This window comes from Lepisma saccharinum, chromosome 30 (genome assembly GCF_977018435.1).
Source record: "Lepisma saccharinum chromosome 30, izLepSacc3.1, whole genome shotgun sequence".
NCBI classification, from domain to species: Eukaryota; Metazoa; Arthropoda; class Insecta; order Zygentoma; family Lepismatidae; genus Lepisma; species Lepisma saccharinum.
In genome coordinates this window covers 22732927-22750728 of record NC_139258.1, presented here as the reverse complement: position 1 = coordinate 22750728, position 17802 = coordinate 22732927, and the positions used below count along the sequence as shown (strand labels likewise).

At 42.2% G+C, this 17802-nt stretch overlaps 1 protein-coding gene across 3 annotated transcripts in view; it reads right to left on the bottom strand.

Annotated features, from left to right (window-relative positions):
• Nucleotides 1-17802, bottom strand: part of Utx (Utx histone demethylase) — a 247578-nt gene that overhangs the window by 145246 nt on the left and 84530 nt on the right. Inside the window, exon 1 of one of the 3 annotated variants that reach the window (XM_083115212.1) lies at nucleotides 2154-3042. The exons of the other annotated variants lie outside the window; for them this stretch is intronic. The gene's annotated coding sequence lies outside the window, so the exon portion shown is untranslated. Of the gene's footprint in view, nucleotides 1-2153; nucleotides 3043-17802 lie in introns of those variants that run through there. 3 annotated transcript variants of the gene reach the window in all.

Sequence of the window (17802 nt, the reverse complement as noted above, 5' to 3'; positions counted from 1 at the left end):
GAAACTTATGCTGTCTAACGGATATCGTAGATTTAGAAACTCAAAGCTTCTCTAATTAATGGAAAATATTGGGAATTTTAAAAGAAAAGAACACGATTAAACAAAGCAAGTCAAATTTCATACAATTCTCAGCCACTGGTCTTATATTCTGTAATTAGTGCAAAATGTCAAGTAAATCACAGCTATTATGATTTCAACTAACTGTCTTCACATTAGTGGATATTTAGTCGATGTACTGTTAGGCCATCTCCCCTACATCAGCTGGACTATACTGTGGTGCTCAGATCACAATGCAACTGACCTCCATCCTGGAATGTCATACCTTCAGCTGAAGCAACTGCTTTAAACGAGTGAAGAAAGGAATGACAATCTACAAATGTTGTCTACTGACGACTTTCCATATTTCCTTGAGCTCTGAATACCGAGATATCAACAGTTTTAAAGCACCAATGTTCGATGTTGACCTGAATCTACCCTATCAGCAGAATAACCACCCTCCCTGGGATGTGATGAGAATCACAAGATGTCGGATTTGTATACTTCTACCTATCGGCTTAACTCGTGTAAGTTACCACAAACCATACAATGTAATGGGAAACGAATGTTCACCTGCTGTGTCGGCAACAAAAAGCTTTTGCAACAAGAGAACGAGATAACCAGCAGTGACAACTTAGTGGTAAAGTGTTGAAGATACCTTGTTTCCGTTTTCAAGTCCGCTTTATGCACAGAAATTAACCCAAATTATTTGTAACTGGGAATTAAAGTGGGATCCGAACCACTATGTGCCTCCACCTGTTTAAGATAGCTATACCTTTGTCAACACTAGACTATCCTAAGGATGAAGAACCCCTAGCTAAATATCTACTAAGCAGACCAGTTTGTGCTGCAAGCGTCATTCGTCACTTGCTGGTGTCAAGACTTAGTTCAGTTCCTCAAGCAAGTGTAACACCCAAGATAATAATGCTTCGTTTGGATTGGATTCTATAAAGCGAAGAAAAAAAAGTTCCTGGAAAATTGTCACAAATAAAGCAGTTTGAGCTTGATATCTATATGTAGAACAAAAGATTAAAGCAAACAAGACCACGCAATATTACTTCCGTCATCTTGATATGGTCAATCAGTACATCCTTACCTGATAACTAGAATAAATGATTAGATTATATCAAAGACTTCTACGTACTTCTATCAGGCATTTTTTCAGAATACCTGGACAAATATGCATTCCAGAGAAGGGTAGGGATATATACAGCTTTGTAATCAGTGGGTTTCAGGATCGATTTCAGATTGTCTTCCCTTACATCTCTCATTAGTATTTGTGTCCAATGCTGGAATGAACACGGTGGGGTGTTTTTTTTAATGTCACTACAGTTTCCATCCTTTAGTTCTTTCGTTCATTCATCGCAGTTAGGGTAATATGAACAAGAAAAACTCACTATTTCTTGTGTGTGTGTAATCTTTACGCATGATTCCCATCCAACAGTGTCCGAGATGAGCTTCAAGTATAAACATAAACCCAGGGAGCAAATACGACGTCTCAAGAACATTAGTCCGGGACTATCTGCCTACATATTAGAAATCAGTTCAGAATTCACGGACAGTGGTGTTTTTCTAAAGAAACTTACAAACACATTGATGGTTAACATAGGCATAAAATGTAATTCCACCAATTTTCTCTTTAGATTCAACTATGTAACAATGACTTTGCCTATAGCTTTATAGGGATGTGACCACTTGGGTACACATTAAAGAATTTATTATAGTAAAATAATACGAAATGTATTTGGACCCAAAAGAGATAAAATAACTTGTGAGTGGAGATGGTTGCGTGATATTGAACTGCATAATATATATTCTTCCTCACATGATATTTCTGTTGGGGAGGGTGGGGCATGTTGAAGATACAAGATTATACAGGGTTCTCGTTGAGAAACGAAATGGGAAGTCCAAAAAAATGACGAAATGGAAATATTAACATGGACCTGAAGGAAATTGGTTAAGAATGGTCATGAGTGCCCAGGAGAGGCAGATAGAAGCCTTGTCTTGTTGCGGCAACCTTCGGGTTTAGGAATGGCCATCTTCGTCTGGTCTACGATCACAGTTTGAGAAACAATGCATTAGAAACAAAAAACAGTAAACGATATTCAGGCACTTACCTTTTGAATCACTTTTCTTAAATCCTCACGTGCAACATGTGATCTTGAGCAAACATTTTTTTTTTTTGTAACGGAGATCTTCAGCAAGACTAGACTATCGAAACGACCCCAAACAGCAAATTGGCAGTGAAGTGTATTACTTGTTTTTGCACACGGTCGGGCAGGAGGAAGGTTGCTGGTTTGCAAGTCAGCAACCGATGAGATTAAACAAAATCCAGGCAACAGTGGTAAAAAATTTGTACAATGTCGTCACCTCGAAGGCAGTCTTATTTGATACACCAAACAACGATGCGCTTCCTCAAGGCAGAATACAGGAAGAGGTGTTATGTTACGATTAGAACACAAATCACTGTTACTAACGCTTCACTTTGTTTATAAAAAAAAAGGAGATCAACAATAATACTTGGCAGTGATCAAGCTTTTAAGTGATGCTTTAAAAAACTACATCCGCAGTGGAACGCAAATGTTATAAAATAATGGCGGCTGAGTTAGCCTTGTGGCAGTGTTACAATCGGCAGTGATACGTACACATAACACACGTGATGGATTCACATCTGGCGGGGGGAGAGAAAAATTGTTATCAGTTATGTTCTGATCCCCGCGAAGGGGGGAGGCGACGGGGGCCCTAGCACGCTAGAGCGATCGGATCGATAACTCCCGGCCACGTCAGTAATGTTCATCAGCGCGGTGCACCAGTTTTCGCTTTGTTTACATCCACGAACGCACACTCCCGCACTGTTTTGTCCAGCATCCGCGACAGTCCACCACTTTCTCCTTATCCAGAAGTGCACTACACACTGTACGCCCAGCCAAGATGCCCTGACCCCACCAAACAAAACCAGCAACACGACCTCCTTTGCCAACCACGCTATGCTTACGACTCTCAGGCCCTGCGCCGCTTCTTTGTCCCCCTCGCGGCCCGGGTAGAAGTAGGTGAGTCCATTACCTACAGGAGGGGAGGCGGTACGGCACGGACACAACAGAGTCGGGCAGTGTTGCAAGTGCAGAATTTCCCGGCGGCAGGTAAAAGTTTTCGCGCCGGAAACGCGAAAGTAAATTGCTTAATCCGTTTCGCGGTTATTTCAGTCGCGTTTAATCAGTTCCTTTCGCACTTATTCCGGTGTTTAATTTTGGCTTCACAGTCATTCGTCATTCTGTATTGAAAAATTAGGTTCCCGGTACGCGATTTCAAGTTCATTTCGTTTTTGTATCTTCCTTTCCATATTACTTTCACTGTTATTACGATTGCGCGTAATCCTACGTTGTATTTCGCCGTTGGTTCATTTCCCGCGTTTCCTTTTGGGCTTATTCAGTTTCAATGTTGTTCCCTTCCGCGCTTATTTCGTTCGTTTCCGTGTTGTTCCTTCCCATTCAGGCTTGTTCCGTTTCCGTGTTGTTCCCTTTTGCGCATTGCGCTTATTTCATTTTTGAGTTTAACTGGCAGTAATTCATTTCGCGTTTAATACGCTAGCGCTTCAAGTCCAGTTGATGTATGGGTAGAATAAGCTGGAGCTGAACTCGCAATTTAGAGTTCGAAAAAATCTTAACCTGTATTCGAACCCGTGCATCCTTCGTTACAATGTAATAATTGATTTGCTTGATTTTTAAGTCACATCCATGCCACATCTGGCTAATCGCGACAATGGGGATGAATGGTCACACGATGGGATGGATGAGTTTGATACAGTTTACTTCGCTTTCTGCTACTTTTGACTAATCGCAAAGATGATAAGTAATGATATGATGAAATTGATGAAGAGACACCCACAAAGAAAAGCCATGCCCTGATCGGAATTCGAACGTGGCGTTGTAGCCTGCTGTGATAACCACCCCGCAGCGGAGTGTCGACATAACACAATTCCTACAGAGGCTTATTCTGGCTGCATATCCAGACGCCAGAGCTTCGTCTGTCTGCAAGAGGCAGTCCGAAAAGATCATCCTAGATTTGATTTTTTTATGATCTAATAAATTTGACTTCGCTATTGAAAGTAGTACTGCATTTCTATTATTGTTAGTACTAACTAACTCGAACGTTTATGGCTGCAGGAACACAAGCCTTCCATCTGTCCCCATCCTGGGCAAGATCAATCCAATCTTTTCCATCCTTACCGATTTCCTTTCTTCGTCTTGGCCTTCTTACAGGTCTCTTACCATCAGGTTTGCCAACAAGAATCCTGTAAACTCTTCCGGTCGTGCTACATGGCCTGCCCACTTTCAATCTCCCTGCTCTTATATCCGGTGCGGGAACCGCCTTTATGTCAGTGACCCTCTGTTGCCGCGTTTACCTACGAAGGAACGTGGGTCAAACAGCCTATTAGACACACCGCTGCCCCCCTGTTTGTTGAACAAGCGGCAATCTTTGACACAGGGAGATACAACAGCAGGACTGTAAGGCTTCTTGAGTTAATTATTCTAATAATATCTGGACAGGAATTGCAGTATTTTTAGTTTACATCGCATTTCTACCACTTTTGGTTAATGAAGATGATGAGAGGGATTAGATTAAATTGAAGGGACACTCAAAAAGAACACGAACACTAGAAAACGAGTCGAACCTGACACCCTGGCGAGTCTAATTACGGTAAATTCGTAAATCAAGCCACGCGGCAAAAGAATGAATACAGATGGATTCATTCATATTTGCCTGCAACACACCCCTTCCCGAGAACGTGCCACCCAAAGTGAGCGAAATATCCCATTACGTGGCAACACTGCGAGGATTAGGCTGAACTCGTCACGGCACGGAGAAACGCGGAGCCAAAAGCCATCGCCAGGATTGGCACGACGCACAGACAACGCGCACAGTGCCGCGATGTTGCCAAATCTCCTAAATCACGCACCGAAACCAACCAGATGATGAAAAGAGGAGGAATTTAGGTTCAGTAACCGGCGCGGGGAGGGTTTTTAAATCGGGTACCGTTTACTTTTCCGAGTATATTTAAAGTCTCACAACTGTGAACGCTTCGTAACTGGGCCGGAAGTCCTGTAAATAGACAACTTGACAAAAGGTGATATGGGATGAGTTCGGCGGACGAGCAGTGACTTGTATGTTTTCATCTACGTGGACTTGTTCACCGTGCAATTTACATGTACAAGGAATGTGGTTTTAAAGTGTTATCCCGAACAATATTAGTTGCTTTTATTTTCTAGCCAGGTTTGAGAAGATCTCATGAGCAAAGTATGGCCTCCGTGTGTGTGTACACGCACGTACACATAAGTGTATTTTCTTTGTTATTTAGCGTCCCCTCTCTGTTTTTGGCCAATCGCGACAATGAGGAATATTGCTGATTTCACGAAAGTGATGGACACTCACAAGAACGCTCAGGCAGGGAATCGAACCCGTGAACTTCGGTGGCATTTATTATGTTAATTAATAATTTACCGAAGGATTTCTTTTAAATATTAACTCGTTCAAATATTCAAAACGAATGCGGATTTCAGTTTCAAAAGGAATTTTAATTAAGCCCCTACATAACATCTTTCAGCCTTGAATTTTACTGAGTTTATATTAATTTCATATTTTATGTAAATTATAATGCATTATATTCGTATCTGTTTATATTCTGTTTTACACGTGGTGGTTCAGATTTTAAAAATCGAGTGTAAAAATAATACGTTGCACATTGTAACATTTGAAATTTTGTACTTATATAGGCTATTTTTATACTGGATAGTCTGATACTTTGTTACTCTTTTAATCCAACTTGTATTATCATTATAACGTATTGATTTAGTAACTACACTTTCTATTGTTTAAACTTACCTTAGCATTGATATGTTTTATGTTTATCCGAAAATATAGAACACTGTAATGGGGCATTCACCTGTTGTGTTCAAATTAATAAATAATATTCACCATATCCCCTCCGCCTTTGTCCCAACGGTGCGAAATGCAGCTGATTGAAAAAAGTCGAAGCGCTCCCCGCCCCAACTTGCGAAAAATCCTGAGCACGCCACTGCTACACTAACTCAGCCCAGGCCGCATTTGGAACCCTGGAGTCGTGATAGCGTATAGCGCGTTGCGCTAACCACTCCGCCAAGGAGGTCTGCTAACCGTGCTGATGATGAAAGAACACTCGCAAGGAAACATTGCGAGTGGACAAAGCAAAACCCAGACGGCTTCCAAATTCCTTCCCATGCAGTATGTTCTGCTGCCGAGGCTTCGAAAGTGGACACTGCGAACTTGTCGGATTCGTGTTCCCTAACGGGTGGGGGTTGTAAGTTCATGTTAAGCGTCTGGATCAAATAAGATTTTGTGCTGACACGGGTAACACGGAAGGTCATCTTTTGTCTCGCACGCTCTGGAAGGCGAAGGAAAAATACCAGCTGACAAAGTTGCAGCCTAAGCGGTTCGGAGTGCTTGCATAACTTGTACGCGTCGTAGGGCATTCGACAATTCCTGCAACCTGGCCGATTCGAATGCAAGAATATATAACAGAGAGCTTTGAGACCAAAGCGACATGTGTCACTAGGAAACAAACCTTCAGAAATAAACGCAACCTTTCATACTGAAGCAGCACGACAAGCTGCATGGCGCTTGGACTGGGCCGTTTTCTCGTTATCCTGTCTCGGGAATAACCATAGTGATATCTGCAAACTACCCTTAAACAAAGGTCTAAGGTGCGCAGGGACCGGATTTTGATGACTTAAAAATCTTTGAAAAATGACAACAAAAATCCTGTAAAATGACCTACAATCTTTGAAATATTACCTAAAAATTCGTACAAAATCAATCAATAACATTGGGAAGAATTCAAAAATATCAGAGTATTACACAAAAAAATAGGTATCCATAATTTCTATACAGTGAAAGCACAAGTAAACATTTGGAGAGAAAAAATAATTTCACCGCATTAAAGGTGCATGGTGCTGTTGCGCTGGTAGTTAAACACAGAATAAGTACCGCAAAATAACATTCTACTGAATATAGGGCAGAAAATGTTGAACTTCTTATGTTTCAGCATGCAATGACACAAATTTTTTTAAAAATTGTAAAAATGACCCAAAAAATTACATTTCTTGAACCTGAGGAGAGTGTTCAGGATTTCTGTACTAGTTAGCAATGTCTACGTTCTACCAGTTAAAAGATGAAATGTCATCAAAATCCGGGCCCTGGACGAAGAAATATCTTGTAGTGTCTCCCTCCTGTAGCTAGAAAGCAGCTGCATGATATCTCGCTTTTAAAATTCCACCTCGCTCCGAAAAAAAAGGGCGTACGTTCGTGCTTAAATTGTTATATCGTTGCCTTATTCCTTTACAACATATTTCATCTTATTGTATCTTCAGTCTTAATGGGAGGAGGAACAGTTTGTGTCCAGCCAGACGCGAAGACCGAACTGTTCCTCCCCCTCCCCCCAACCTTTCCCCCCGGCGAACTGACGAGAGAGAAGTCTACGCGCTGTCTGGTTGTAGGAGAACGTAGTTACCCTTATGGGAGTATTTGTTTAGTTGGGAATACCAAACTTCCAATAGCGTAGGAAAACACATGAACGGATAGAGGACACGTGGAAGATTCGATTTCTCGTCGAAAAACACGAAACCCCCATTTGATTAGCTGTAACTTAATATTGTTTCGTTTCTTTCTCTCCATAAGAGAATGCATGGAAATCTGAAAATCCCTATATTTTTCAAATACAAAGACATAAGTCCCAAATCAGATCATGACCAGCTGACTTTCACAGTGTTTCGCATTATCTCGATGGTCACTTAAAAGCCCATCTCGCACGAAAGCCGGAAGACTTCGTTAGCTTTGAGGGGAGTGCATTTCCGCTGTACCAACTCCCTCGCCTGTTTCGTTCCCACGCACCGTGAGCTCATGCACCACGCACACACACTCGTGCCCTACTTTTGTGCTCTGTGCGAACACGCACGTGGCAACGTCGCCTTTTTAATCAATACGACAGCACGAGTGATACAAGAAACGTTGCCAAGTCCGTGATGATATCGTGGGCAGAGGACGAACGAGAAATTTGCGAATGTACGCAGAAAAAATTGCACGTGTTTCCTCGTTCCAATATGAACTTTCCACTAATGCAAAGGAACTTTTGTACTGTCCGTTTCCCCAAGTCCTGCACAAAACGCCATATAACTGTACAATCGTGATTAAAGGTATTCGGTACAGGGCCACTCTGAAAGGAACAACAAAATCTGAACCCAATTTAAAGACACTTCTGTTTTCTCCATGGCATAGTGGTTATCACAGCACGCTACGACGCCAGAGGTTCCAGGTTCGAATCCTAGCATGGGCATGGGTGTTCTTTGTGAGTGTCCCTTCATCAATTTCACCATATCATCACTCATCCTCATCGTCACAATTAGCCAAAAGTGGCAGAAAAGCGACGCTAAATAACAAAATTCTAATCAAAACAACGAACACTTCGAAAACCTGTTTATAGCAGTGTCACAACACAAATTGATTAGTTCTGCGAAACTAGAGAGCTTGTATACCAATCCAGGCTGTCATTCTTTAAGGTATTGTATAAAGGATATCAAAGAATTCACTTACGAACGCTCAAGAGTTTAGGCAATTACCCACTGGCTGATAATAAGTTAATATAATCAGGCTTTTCACTGATTTTGGGAAAGCAAAACTAGTGCAACAAGTCGGGGGCAGCCTAATTACATCCGGCCCAAACGAGTGAGGTGTCAGTGTAAAAATTGTCGATAGGTACTGTGCTTAGAACAAAACTCGCGGGTTCGTCCTACATTCGAACAGGGTTTGAAATAATTATGCATTTGAGTTAAACTTTAGCCAGCACGGTGACAGTTCCGTAAGTGGTCGAAATTTCTTCGGTTCGAGTACCCGTCTCGGTGTTGTTCTTTGCGTGCAGGCATAGCCCCGTTTCGTCTAATACCCTCAATTAAATATTCCAAATGAGAGAACTTTAATGGTCTCTCAACAGCGAGATACGTGCTCTGTTTTGTTTATGTTAATTCATCCTTAGCTTTTTTTGAAGTCGCACACCTGCTTAGGTTAGATACAACAAGAACAGCAATGAAGCTGCTTGAAGTTGGCAATCCCAATCAATCAGAGATTGAAATGGAGTCATAAGTTCATATGATTATGTTGATACTGCATCATACTGTGTTCATTTGGTACATTTGATTAAGTTCTTGTGTTGAATTTCATTGTACGTAATTTATTAGCGCTTACCATACGACCAAGGCAGTTATGTCTGATTTTGTAAAGATGTTACTTTGCGTAGTGTATTTTATTTTTTCTTATAGAAAATACAAACTCTTCCAGTCGCTGAATTGTGTGGCAATGCTCCTTTTTATGAGCAACACCTGACTGTTTGGCTAATGTGAGTGTTCGTAATCGGAACATGTTGCGAATTGTTTGATGGTTACATTGATAACAGTCAAAATTTCCCTCACTTCAAATATTTCCCTTCCAACCGGTTTAGGCGAAACGGAATTCGTCATTTCGCCTAAAATGGTGGCCAGATGTTCGATCTGATTGAGAGGCGCTGATAAGCCATTAGGCGAAATGGGATGCGATCGTTCTAATCACCACTTATCCTCATCGTCGCGATTAGCCAAAAAGTGGAAGAAAGGCAATACAAATACGGACTTGGATGACGTCCAGCGTGAACGTGGCCGAAACAGCTGTCACAAAAGAGAGGGGGGGGGGTGAAACGAGGGAGTTACGTTTCAGTCGAAATCCGAAACCGCGTGCAAATTTCCCGAAGCAAAGGAAGCGCAAAGTCTGTTGCCTGGTTTATTTTTAGCAGCACGAGACCTCTCAGCTGGCAAATGACCCAGTTTCGTCGCACCTAGCAAACTTCCCGCCCCCACACTTTCCTACGTCCTGACGATGAGCCATTGAGTTGTCCGGACACAAACGGACCGCGTGACGCGTGTCAGATCTTGTAAACATTAGGGCTGGAAAGAGGAAGACGTCAATCCAACCCTACTGTGTGTGCAACTATATTAAATACCCTGCAACTCTTTTCATGTCTATTCTGCAGCTACCACACGTCCCGATGTAGTAGACGTAGACACGGTCATGCTGCAGACTTTCAGCAGACATTCACGTACACGCCTGTTCTAATTTCTTCGGATATGTATCATTAAATTAATTCACATTTCAATTCATTACAACTAACATGTGAAAGAATATCTTGACTTTATTTTTAACTTAGAATCAGGGTAGTTAAAGGTCCAGGAATTTTAAATAAAGTCAATTCCGGTCCAGGAGAGAAAATCAGCAAGCGTAAATGGGTTCTAGACCGTAAAGATCCTTTTTATCTGTAAAGTGTTTTAATTCGGTCCAGGAACCTTTATTCAGGCTCAATTTAAATACGGTCCAGGAACTCTATCAATGATACAATACGCAACTTGGACCGAATTTAAATTGTGCGAGAAAAAGGTTCCGGTCCTGTAGCGGAACCCAAACAAACTCATTAGAATTTATGCTTTCCTGAACTTTGAACAACCTTGCTTAGAATGCCTCAGAAATAGATGAAACCACATTATCTATTACAATGGAAAATGTTCGTGTCATATCTAAGTGTATGTCAGTGGGAGCATTAATTTCAAGATTCATAGGTTCACTCAGGTAGATTGTTTATACAGTAACGGAAGAGAGGAATAAAATAAGATTATGCCCCCCCCCCCCTGTCACGGTATCTAGTGACATGTAAAACGCAGTTCGATAAAAATTATTTTTGTTTATTGATTCATTTATGTTCAAATATAAAAGTGTGAGGTATTTTATTTTGTGGATAAACTTGTATCCGAGGCAGACGTCGGGAGCTGGGAACGGGTTTTTCTTGAGTGACAGCGGAACTGTCTTTTCGGCTTAGGACATGACATATTTGCACCAACGCGGAGATAAGGAAAGATTGTTTTCGCCGCTACCGAGCTTGAGTCGCGGCAGGCGTTCGAACCCATGTTCACGGATGACCAGGAAAGCCAGCTGGAGCTCAAGCTTGCAAGGATCGACGACGCGCACTTGACCGCGTTTCAAGACAATGGAGAGAGGTCATTTCCATCCCCTGAGAAAGCGAAGCCAAGCCACCTTAGCGTCATCCCCAACGGACAAATTCGAAAGGGACATATAAACAAGAGTACCACGATCCCAGAGACAGTTTTTACCCGGATTTCATAGAGAGAGCATCTCCGCGCTACACTCTCGCGTGATTATTGTTTTGTGTCCGTGAACTTTGTTTCCTTACGTACCGTGAGTGAATCGCAGATAGAGCGTTACCAGTGTGCGCCTTATTTTGGTGAAGATTACGCGGTGATTTGTTTTTGCCAAGCGTGGACTACATAAGGATGGAGGGCTAGAGAAGATAGAGAAGGGGGGACGTCGCTTCCCCTGACCCCGCAACGATGCATCGCCATCTTCCGATGAAGCCAGTCAGCCAACGCCAAAGACGACACCAAAACCAAACACCAACCAAAGCCCGAAGGACGCTTTCAGACCGACGTCCCAACCAAAGCCCGAAGGACGTTTCCAGAGAGAGAGATGATTGCAGAACGACGCCGATCGAAGCCAGGGGGAGAGATTGAGGGACGACTCCAGAACGACGCTTCCAGAACGACGCCGAAATCGAAGCCCGCCACCAGAGAGATTCCGAACCGGCGCGTGACCACGTACATCCGACGCTAGTGGCAAGAGGAACGCCCGAAGTTCTAAGGAGGTGCAAGTACACCAGATCGTCGCAATTATTCTTCGTCGCGATCGACCTCGGAGGACAATTTCGCCACAAAGGAACCGTGTGCAAGTCCCGCGTCCAGGAGAGATGAATGACCACGCCATGTAGCAGAGTCTGGTACAGTATACTTCAGAGGGTCTATGTACATGTAAACGTGCGTCGTTAGTATCAACACCGTACAGTTAACGCCGAAGTCTCACTTATTCGCAAAGTTACTCAGGAAAAACCTAAACCTAATTTCCGCGTCTAAAAATTGTTTTGGTATTGTTATAAAAAAGGGTAATTTCATGTTCAGATGTGCTAATTTAATTGTCTGCATTCAGCGTTAGAAGCTCCATTTCATTTCTTTAATATTTAGTATAAATTGTCAAAGTGTGCTCCATTTCTTGTGTAACCGACCGCCCCGTCGCGCCATTTAATTTGTCAATAGTTGACTGATGAGTTCTTTTAATTGTGGAAAGCGTAGTTGTTTTTATTGCAAGGTCGTGTGCGTGAAATAGTATTATTTGTTGCATAGTGGTTTTTAAGGTAATTTTTGCTCGCGCCGACGATTGATTAGTGTATTCCGGCAGCTGGAGCCAATTAAGTTTTTGCATCACTATGTAATTGAGTAGTTGTTCTCATTGGACGAGAGAGGCTTGTGTGTAAGACCCCCGTCCGAGAAACTTGTATAATGTAGTCCTTACGACTCGATGCACACGTTCATTCGAACGAAAGATTTAACCACGCCGACCCAATTGTCTTAGTTAACCGCTTTCCGAGGGCTGGCACTTAAGTTAATTTAAAAGAGCACAGGAGCTGGCAGACAAAATGCCCTAAATTCACATAAAGGTTTAAAAAATTAAAAGGAATGATATGTTAATGAGATCCATGATTTGTATCCATACTTCACATGTAAAAATACCTCATGTGTGTGAAAGAGAGATAGCGTGAATGTTGTGAGAGTGAGGAGGTTTTGTAAACAGTTGTTGATTGCAATATTTTACTTGTTGTTACAATATATATTCACTTTTTTACCGTTCGTCAGTGTTGTTATTTGACGTTTTTCAGGTACCAGATATTATGCTATTAGTGTTTTATGATTGTTCGAATCTACATATCAAAGGTAAACTAAACAGTGTAATATTTCAAGGTATTTATCCCCGCCTCGCAATAGTATGACAATAAACGACCGTCTCAGTACCGAACTTGAAAACCTGGACCGAGAGTCACGACCGGTCTCCCATACACATAACGACGTTTGGCCCCGTGCCGGGGTATGATTGACACGTCATTTCGGGGATCGTGAGTGCACTCGTTACACCCCCCTACCTTCAGTTTAGTTATAAAATACATATCAGCGCGCATATAGAGGGGTTACTTGATACATACTGAACTGCATAATCTGCAGTTAAATTATTACAATAATTAAATCACAAGGCCTTCGTTTGGCGGTAAAGTCGTCGCCTTGTACTCAAGGGGTCCAGGGTTCGATACGTGGAGGAACATAGTGGTTCGGTTTCCTCTTTAAACTGCAGTTCCAGTCCCGATTAGCATTTCTGTGCATAAAATGGGCTTAAAAACTCAAAACTTTCGGCATGGAAGAGAAAAGGTTGCAGGCTCTTATTTGAAAACCTGATAGTAACAGACCTGCAGGAAGATCACGACGATGTTAGAATGGTATTTGTTATTTTTTTATTTGCTTTATTTTACTTCGCTATTGTGCCACTTTTGGCTAATTGCGAAGATGGGGATGAGTGATGATATGATGAAAGGACACACAAACATCCACGCCGAGGTCGGGATTCGAACCCGGGACCCCTGGCGTCGTAGCGCGGTGTGCTACCCACTCCGCCACGGGGCCGGAGAATGGTAAGATGAACTCGAAAGAACTTCTGAAGAGTGGTCAAGCGTAGCGTGATCATGTCCATGATAAGGATGATGGAAATACAGTTCTGCAGCAATAATCCTTCGGGTGTAGGAGTGCCATAGAGTTAGTTACAATTTTTTTCAGTATGCCCATTCAGTGGCCCTTTCAAAGCACTTTTCCTCCCCTAAATTTGGGCCTGGCATTTGCCCATAAATATCGACATTGCAGGAACACACACAAACAAGAAAAGAGGATGGGCAGAAGCACTTAAACCAAATACTTGAAAACAATACCGGGAACCATGACGTAAAATTCCCACGTAGAATCAAGGTACACCCTGGGACAGAAATAAAGTTACAATTACAGCAAGAATCTTCCGACCAACAGCGAAATAAGAATCTTCGAACCGAACAACGGTACGTGAAGTTCGATTCCTTTTCTCCTACAGAGTTTCAAGGTCAGAAATCTCAACAATGAGTGAGGGAACTATTATCCCAACAGAGCCGGTTTTTCACCTCCCCCCTCCCCTGCCTGTTCGCGAGAGCTTTGACCACGAGGGCAAAACTTGGGAACAACCAAGACTTGACCATCACGCGCAAACCTGGTGGGCGTTTAGGACCGCGTTGCCACGTCTACGCCGGCAGCAACCAGTGTCCAGAAACGAGATATTCTCTGCGTTTTCGACCGGGGGGGGGGGGGGAGGTTGAGGAAAAACTGTAAATTCTGAAAACAATGGTGTTAATGTCGCTGGTGGGAAAATTTTAAACGCCATAATCCGACTTTTTTCACTAATCGCAAAGATGAGGATGAGATGGGTCAAGGGATAATCAAACATGTGGACGACAACCAAACACGAAGATTAATTTCCCAATTTTTAAATAAAGTCTCGGTTCGTGGTTTACAATAAAAAGATGGTTGTGAATTAATTTTAGAATTTCAGTCAAGTGTTTTTTTTTCATAGCCATTAACCTTGAGAAGGGGCAAAAAGTGCACTGCCTACATCGGGGATTGAACCCGGGACATCTTGATTACAAGGCGACAGCTTTACCACAACGCCATACATTATACATACATGTATATTAAAACATATTTTATGATTATTAATATTCTAATTGAAGGGCTCGGGATAAAACACGGTGTGACATTTTGGTCCTTATTGAATTACAAAGTAAAAAAGAGCCATCCTTCAATTATCGCGGTAATTTCCAGGTCATGCAATCTGCATTGGACTCATTGAACCCTTCTGAAATTGGTAAGTACACCTTGAAAACAATTTATCTACAGGGTGGTCCGAATGTCCTGTTACCCTCTGTGGTCATCACAGATAAACTAATTAAATTTGTGCTCTACCTTCAGATGGCTGGCACAAGTAACCACAGTGTGGATGAATGGTGAGCAGCATGTGTATGGACACTTGATCGTCCACAGGGCAGTAAAACAATAAGGGAAGTGTAATATGACGTCACTGCAAGGTTTAACACAGACACCCAGGCGAGAGAGGCAATCATGTCACGGAGAACATGCAGACAAATCATTGTGTCAAGAAAATGGTGAAAGTCATGCTCATCTTCTGGATCGGTACCTTCGTCAATTGTTCTGCAGGGGATAACAATACTTTCGGACCACCCTGTACAGTATCTCTTCTACCTCAGAGACCTTCAATTGCTAAAATCACACTAGGAGAATATAAATAGCCTAGTCCAGCTATAAATTGTTGAGTGTATAGAACTGAGCAAACGGGGAACACAATTCTCAAGAAGCGACTGACACCAAGCACCAGACAACATCTACGAGTTAATCTTCAGACACTTCTTGTACGCACATTCCTTCCCAAGCATAGCTGTTAACCAGGGCCCAAATGTAATACAACCTCACGTAAATAATAGTACGTGCACACCCACAATGCGAGTGCCACCTGCGCTGACCATTTCCCTCTGCGTACAGCTCACCTTGGCGTCTGCAACTGCAGCCAAACGTGGGTCATTTGCAACATAATCCGGTCTAATGGGTTCTGGCTCCATATAACTCCATTCTTATGTAACCAATAGCAAGGAAGAAAAAGGATACAGAAGAGTCGCAAAGGAGGAAAGGAGATATATATATATATATATATATATATATATATATATATATATATACATCGTTTAACAACCCAAACAGTACAAATCTCCAAGTGATATCCACTGGATATCCAGTTTTGGATATCAAATTCTGGATATTCATTGGACGCCCATGTGATATCCAGAACTGGATATCTGAAACTAAAACAATGCTAGATATCCAATACGCAGCCCAAGCCTGTATTGGATATCAAAAACTCATCCAATTCTGAATATCCAATACGTTGACAGATATTGTCCAAAATGAATAAGTAGAACTCTCTAATATTATTCCTGGATATCCAGAAATACCCAATGGGTAACAAATGGATGGGAACAAGCTGGAAAATACCGTAGCTCAGGGTTACAGTACAACTTGCTGGTTGGTTTGTTTTACTTAGCTTTTCTGCCATTTTTGGCTAATCACGAATATGATGACGGTTAAGGATCAGACGAAATAGATAAAGGACAATCATAACCACAAATGGACAGCACACAGATAATTATACTGACTGAGAGTCCAAGAGCCTGAGCCTCGTTAGTCTGAAAAATGCAGTCCATGGTGTACTTACTACGTGGGGTGTCTTCAGAAAGGATCACTACTTATTGTAGGTGGATTTCAGTCTACCCGAGGGATTCCAGGATCGATCCCTGGTAGAGGCACATGATGATTAGGGCCACACAAACTGGAAGCCCAGATCCGATTAGGCTAACCGTGCATGAAAATGAACCTAAAACTCAAACTCGCTCTACAAGTTGGAAACACTGTCAAGAATCCCGAATTGCCTTACGATCCACTCTCCCCGCAGTGGCAACAGGGCACCAGCTTCAAGGTTTTCCAACAGACAAAAGCACCACAGCACCACCACCTTCGGGGCAGTACTCTTGATGTCTTGGGAAAAACAGAGGAAGGTCTAGGGGCAACGGGGTTGCCGCAGATAAGGGTACAAAGGGGTCGGGAGGGGGGAAGAAGAAAAATTAAGCAGCACGTCCGCCAACAGGAAGGCACAGCGGAGTGGCCTCTCGAAAAATACACCCTGCGGAAATCTGTTCCTGAAACAACCACAGACGCATTTCCAAGTGAAAACAGATGGTCGTTATAGGTGGCGCCACGAAAATGAAACCTCCAGGTACAGCCAGCGACAAATTGACCGTGACTATTTTCAATCTTTCTTTATAAACCTTGAATAACCAAGGAACATTATTCAAAATGTATGTAATCGGACATAAAGATGGCATAATGTAAATCAACAAATTAACTAATAAATCAGCACAAAAAATACGGGGAAACAGAAATTCTGAGAAAATGACGTCATGGTTTTATTGGAAGGAATAGGCCAATAACATAGGGAAGAAAATATTGTGGATATTCAATCAGGGTGGCCACTCTAGCACCATGATAAAATTCAATTATAATTCCCGGTTTTCAAGGAGAGCTTTCCAAAAATTCAAGGGTATAAGTATATGTTTTCTCTATTTCAACCTTATGTTTAACCGCCGCCTCACAACCCAGACACACACATTAACAATATAAAGGGCCTGTGCGATTCCAATATATCCAAAATTCTAATTCAATTCAATTGAACAATATATTGAATTTAAGGTGCGGAATTTACATTTGTCATTTCGAATACTTAAGACTAGAAATACAGCACATCTACAAACACGTCACAAATTTTACGGGATATAGTCATCTACGAAATATTGTTAATTGTTTAACAATTTCAAATTTAACTAGAGTTGACGAGCTGTATCTTTGCGGGTGAACCCTGCCCAAGTCCGGCTGCGCAGTAGCAAGGGAGAGGAGCTACCGGCTGCGCGTCATGATCTTTGCGTTCTGTCCTTTCTATCAACCACCCAAACGGCGAGTAGGTGGCAACTACATAAGCGTCTCTCTCTCACACTCTGGCGGAGTATCCAAGGCCACCCGCAAAGATACAGCTCGTCAATTCTAATCAACTACAAGATTATCATAAATTGCCATTATCTTTCGTCTGTCTGCAAAGGGCACTAACAAAGCAAACGGATTGAGAGAATAA